Source organism: Pundamilia nyererei, unplaced genomic scaffold (genome assembly GCF_000239375.1).
Source record: "Pundamilia nyererei isolate P.nyererei 1_Seehausen unplaced genomic scaffold, PunNye1.0 scaffold00318, whole genome shotgun sequence".
Lineage (NCBI taxonomy): Eukaryota > Metazoa > Chordata > Actinopteri > Cichliformes > Cichlidae > Pundamilia > Pundamilia nyererei.
The window spans coordinates 111088-117867 of NW_005187719.1; the positions used below are offsets into that span (position 1 = coordinate 111088).

Sequence of the window (6780 nt, forward strand, 5' to 3'; positions counted from 1 at the left end):
AAATTTAATAAATTCTGTTTTCATGGATGCCTGGATGTTAAACTTAATTGTTACACCTGGTAAAGCAGCAACGCTGATGATGAAAGAATTTAGACCGTTTTTAACTCTTAGTATTCGTTTGACTTTGGGACCTGAAACGGACGGAGTTTTGGACCCAGATTACTCCGCGAAGCTCCTCACTACGGCAGCCGTAATGCTCTGACAATCCATCAAGCAGTGCGGCTTACCAAAGTTGTACTAAAACATTTTTTAACAGATTTCTGCAGCCAAAATCGGTTCGAGGTCAGTAAGCACAACCAGAATTCATACATAAAGCACACTCTCTATTTTTGAGAAAATTAAAGGATTTTAAGTGTGCCTTATAGTGTGGAAAAATACGTTATACAGAAGAATATATCGTGATATATATCGTTACTGTCACGGCTGGGAAGGCGAGCCGTGTGGTGTGGAGGAAGGAGGACCCAAGATGCAAGCAGTGGATGAAAACACTAGTGAAGTTTATTTACAAGGTGTAGTGGCAAACAAGCAGTGGGGGCATGACAAATAACTCAAAACATCTAAACTGGGAGAACTAAAATAACAGACCTGGGAGCATACGACAAAGGGATGAGGGGCAGAGGGGCAGAGGGGCAGAGGGGCAGAGGGGCAGAGAGGCAGAGAGGCAGAGAGGCAGACGACGAGCAGGCCACCGAGGAACACAGACTGACACCGAGGAACACAGACGAACCGGCAACAGGCAGGAGAACACACAGGGCTTAAATACACACACCAGTAATCAGGGGATGAGAGACAGGAGCGCAACACAGCTGGGAGGAATCAGAGCTGACGGGACAGGGGAAATGTAAACTGAACACACTCACATCAGACAGAGACCTTCACAATAAAGCAGGAAACTCAAACACGGGGAACCAAACAAGACACAGAACTAAACAGACAGCTTCACAAACAGACGGGTTGACACCATAGACAGACAGAGACACAGACGCAGAGGCAGACCGAATATAACACATAGAACTCAAACAATAATAATCATCATCATCATCATAAACTAGAAAATGATAATAAACTAAAAGCGCTGGGTCACCGACCCAGGACCATGACAGTTACCGCACGTGCTTCAAATTATATCGCGATATGAATTTTAGGCCATATCGCCCAGCCCTAAGCAGCAGTCACAAATGCAGTATTGCCGCTTGTGGTCTTTCCACACTCATCACAGTAAACGCAGTGCATCAGGTGGTCAGCTTTATTGTATCTTAGCCAGGGAAACTGGTCAAACCACTCTCTTTGAAATGTATACACGTCCCCCTTTTACTTTCAGTGGGCTCTGGCTCAGAGTCGATCATGTGTGGCTCATTATGGGATGCCGTCTCCGGACCGGTGTTAGACATAATCTGAGAGGTTGATGGCTCCATGTCAGAGCTGGCTATGAATTTCAGATGGTTCAGGCCTTAACGAAAAAGTTATCAATCGTTCTTTTCATCTGTTCTCATTACCCACAGCTGCATCCACTTCTGTCAGGCCTAGGCTGCTGACTAGGGCTGGGTATCAACACTGATTTCTATTATTGATTCAATTCAGGTCTGACTCAGACTGTGTCAAAGTAACTGAGGATAAAACAGAAAAAAACATGAAGGAGATTTTTCTGGCCTGGCTTTTTATAGCAGATAACCTTAAAAATAGTCTGCAGTAGAACAAAAACTGAAGAAAACCATGAATCAACAAAGGGCTGTGCGATATGACCAAAATCTCATATCCTGATTTAAGACATCTATCGTCCCGATAACAATATAAATCACAAAAATTTAACATTTTCTGTCAATTCTGTGAATCTCGGGCAGCTCGACTTGCGTGAAGTGTTTTCAGCTGGGCGCTGTGTACCTGGAGTTGAGACTTTTAACCGATGCATGAAACGATACATTTTTAGACATAAGTTGTAACGGCGCCGTTTTCTTTGTGAGTATTTATTACACGGTGTGCTGCGGGGAAAAGCCTGTTCTAACGTTTGAGTCTAAGGTTTATTTTTTAGCACCTGATGCCTCTTTTATGCTTCTCATCTGTAAACACTCTGAATACTCTTTCACGGGATTTCGTTTATTTTTAAAAGTCTCAACAGGATCTTGAGCTTTATTGTGAAAGGTCAATATGTTAATAAGCGGACGGTGGAGCCACGCCATTGTTTAACCGTCGTGGTTGCTAACGACAACCGGCTTCGTAGCTTAGCAAAGTCGTACTAAAGCATTTGACAGATTTTCGAGCGCCGTGCACATAAAATCGTCTCGAGGTCAGTAACACAACCAGAGTTCATACATAAGGCACACGGGATTATAAAAGGCTCTGTCGACTTTCAGACAAATCAAAGGATGATTTTAAGTGCGCCGTATTTTCCAAACAACACGGTAATAACGACGGCCCGCTAGCATGCTCTACCAAAAATAGTGCTTTGTTGTGTATCTGACGGACGAAAGCTAAACCAGTTCCACACCAGTGAAGCTGCAGCATTTTTACAAACCAGTTCTGGTTCATTCGTTTCACTCAACGATCCACTTTCACTCTTCTCATTCTCCGTGGCCGCCATACTTTTTCTGCCATGTGCATATGAAAACAAAGGCACTGCGCATGTGCGTTTTACCCATATTTTATCGCCATATTTCAATTTGTTATCGTTGCCCAACATTATAGCGGTGAACGGTATGATATGGCCCAGCCCTACTATGCCACCATGTTGCCCACATTGCAAAACCTTTATAATAAATACAAGATAATGGAAATTCAACTCAAAAAATATTTAATAAGATAGATAATAACATGTGTCTATAAAATGTTTCTCAGCTATATTATTATTTTCAGTCACATGATCACTAACTGAATATTTTTCTATGTAGGCATTGACTTTTCAGGTGTTTTTAATTTTTTGTTTGATAATTCTTCCTAATTAAAGAATTAGAACAAGAAGTCTGATGTCTTGTATTCTTTATGAAAGAATAATTTGAAATACATTACTTTTGCTTTTGAGTTTCCACACATTGCTTTTTTGTACTAAGTATCAGTATCAGATCAGTATCATCGATACCAGCCTGGATTTTCAATTTTCAATTCAATTTTATTTACACAGCACCAAATCCCAACAACAGTCGCCTCAAGGCGCTTTATATTATAAGGTAGACCTTAGTGTGTGAATGGGTGCATGACTGAATGTGTAAAGTGCTTTGGGGGTCCTTAGGGACTAGTAAAACGCTATACAAATACAGGCCATTTACCCTACAATAATGCATATAGAGAAAACCCAACTATCATATGACCCCTATGAGCAAGCACTTTGGTGACAGTGGGAAGGAAAAACTCCCTTTTAACAGGAAGAAACAGGCTCAGGGAGGGGCGGGGCCATCTGCGGGGCGAGGGGAGGAAGACAGGATAAAGACATGCAGTGGAGGAGAGACAGAGATTAATAACAGGTACGATTCAATGCAGAGAGGTCTGTTAACACATAGTGAGTGAAGAATGTGACTGAAAAGGAAATACTGAATGCATCATGGGAAGCCCCCAGCAGTGAGCCTGCAGTGTGAGAGCGAAGTGCTCTAATAGGGTGATATGGTACTACAGGGTCATTAAGTTAAGATGGGGCCTGATTATTTAAGAGGAGCAGGATTTTAATAACCACCATTTTCATGAGAATCCTGCAAGCTCAGAGAGTGTGTCCAAGTGTTGAAACAGTTTGCATATGACGCAATATTGTCCAAGTGGCGAGACCTGTCATTTAGGAGAATACTGCAGCAGCTTCTTGCCCCTTAACAGCAGGTGTAAATGATGAACAACAAACGGTGAGCAAAGCAGGTAATATTGGCCCCTTTAGACGATCCCAAAAATACATGTACTCTCCACTGTGTTCCTGTTAATGACAAACTAAATGAATTTACCCCGAATTACTAAAATATTGATATTTTAAATATGAGAATCGACTGGAACATAGATATCTGGTGTCACAGACACTTCGGTGCAGCTGTCGCATGACACAAAGATGGCGTCATGATGACGTCAGAATTGGTAAGCATAGTGGCCATGGGGATGTACTCTGGGAAGAGTGAACCACCTTTGCAGCAGAGAAAACTCAGGGTTAACCCTGAAGTTACCTGGATATGCCAAAACTCGTCTTCGTGGTACAGGCCTCTAAACGATTTTGAATGTGTTTGCTTCTGAAATGAATCTCAAACGAGCTCAGTTCAGCATGCTTCTTTAAGAAGGCGCATAAATGACCAAGCAATGGTTAGACTACATGCCTGTGATGTAACTCTGTTAGGTAACTGGTGGCAATAACTTGAGGCATCAGCATTTAAAAAACGAGCACGGTTACTATCGGTTTAACCTGTGCTCAACTTCACCAGAAAATTCTAAAAAGTTGTGCCGCAAACAGATTGTCAGCATTTAGCAGTTGTGACGTGTTGGTCTATAATCTGTAAAACATATGTCAAACATATCTCTCTTGAATGATGTCAAGCCAGAAAGATCATTTCTGTTATGAGGTAATAGCTCCAGTTCCCTTTTTATCCTTTATTTGTGAATGTAAAACGCTCATTAACATTAAAAATGTCTTTTACAAGAGAGATCAGCAGAGGGCAGCAGAGGGCAGTAACGTGATATATATGGGTTATAAAACACAGAGCACTACAATTACGCGGAGCGATGAAGATACTTTCAAAGCAGGTCATTTCTTTATTTTTATCAAATAACCCCTTTCAATGTAGATTATTTATTAATACTAGTTTTGATGTATAAATTATTGATGTAGGGCAAACAGTTTGGGTGGGACAGGACGAGAAAGAGAAATTTTTTTTAATTATTCTCCACACTCTGGTTATTGGCAGTTGACAGTGGGGCGAACATTCCGTGAAAATCTAAATCTTCCTAAAACTTAAACTGCTCTTGTGAAACAACCGTAAAAGATATCGCAACGAGGATTTGGACAATAAAAGTCCAAAATCTTGTGACCCGTTTAAAGTACGACAAAGTATGGCCGAGCGGTAGGCCTTCAAAGTGGCCTGTGTTGGCGCCTTTTTTCAGGCCCATCCCCATCGAAATGGATGGAGAAAAATGGGGTCTTTTTTTGGGAATTTGGGGGAAACTGTGCGACGAATCCCTACCAAGAGTCGTGGGGTCGTCTCAAAGCTGCGGGCCGTGAAACGGTTCATAATTTCAGGCGGAAGAAAAATAATAATAAGAATAATAAATCTGTCGAATAGTAATAAGTGTGCCATTACATAGGCACACTTAATAAGGAAAGATATTACACACACCGCACTGAAACACCGGAGATCACTTTTTGTCGGACCATCACCGGCAGAGCGCGAAATATTCTGTCAGCGCCGCCGGTGATGGTCCGACAATCATTCAGCGTCATTGCTACAAAACAAACTACATCATGTTTGTCTCTTACCTGAATTTCTTTATGTCCTCTGTGATTCCCACAAAAACTGCAGCTATTACCGAAGTGCTGCTTACGTACAAGTTACATATACCGACCTGACATAACAACACTTCGCAGCCAGTAAGCGAGCAGCACCGACTGTGACGTAGCTGCTGAAAGCCCCGCCCTGCTTTAGGTGCGCTTGTTTTGTTCAAGCGGAGTTATATTTGGTACACGTGCAATAGGACGCTACACAGAGCTACACATTATATGTTGCATTTTTTTAGACTATTGTTGGTCAGCACAAAATTGTACTTTGTGAAAAATCTACGGAAGAGTATGAGGGCCTCATTAAGAAAACAAAATATTATCGACCACATTTTGAGATTGAAGTCATAATTCTGTTTTGAGAAATGTGGAGAGGCACGGCTGCTGTTCCCTGTGAGTCGGTTTTAGTAACAGGGAAAGAAATGATTTGTCTTAGAACATAAACACAGTCATGAGTGCAACGATGTTGAAAAGCTTTTGGTCACATGTGAAAACACAAACTTGGAAGAGTGCATTTGTACAAAATACAATGACAGTGAACAGATGCAAGCTTATCAATAGTTTACCCTCATACAATAAAGAAGATGTGTGCCGTGTCACACGACGGCCCATCGACTTGTTTCACTAACTTATCTGCACGAGGCATTTTGCAAACGTGGCTTTTTATCTTGAAAGAACAAAAGTAAGCTCCACATTTCGACTTTCTTCTCAAAATAAATTTTTTACTTTAATCTGGAAATTTCAACTTTATTGTCCAAATGATAAAACAATCAGTGTGAAATACAACTACAAACGTTGGAACACCACATTTGTTTTTCAAAGAAGAAAGAATTTTTACTATCTTGTATTGGCTGAAATATTTATGTCTTTTAAAAAAAACTGTCATCGCCACATGGTTGACATTGTTTTTATCTTTATCATCTAGTCTGCTGTCAGTAACTAAAACTGGACTTGTTTGTAACCCAAAAATAAGAAATGACCTTGTTTTATCGTGAGACTAGGTGTAGAGGTGTAGGTGACTTTCTTGTCCGAGTTATTCTTGTGACTTTGTTAATGTAATTGATATTTAACAGTTAACCAATTTAACACAAAACTGAGTTTTCCTGCATAACTATTCAAGCCAACAAACAAATGACTTCATCCCAGACCTCTCCTATCTTAAATCAGAATCAGAATACTTTATTGATCCCTGGGGGAAATTATTTTTGTTACAGTGCTCCATTATAAACCAACATTAAGACAAGACAGACAATACACTAACTAAGAATAGTACAATATATACATATATATATATACATACATACATACATAAGTCACTCATAAATAAATAG

At 40.5% G+C, this 6780-nt stretch overlaps 1 protein-coding gene across 1 annotated transcript in view; it reads right to left on the minus strand.

Moving 5' to 3' along the window:
* blvra (biliverdin reductase A) overlaps nt 1-5545 on the minus strand; it is an 18024-nt gene extending 12479 nt beyond the window's left edge. Inside the window, exon 1 of the mRNA XM_005751586.2 lies at nt 5432-5545. The gene's annotated coding sequence lies outside the window, so the exon portion shown is untranslated. The remainder of the gene's footprint in view (nt 1-5431) is intronic.
* Between the last annotated feature and the right edge of the window lie 1235 nt (nt 5546-6780).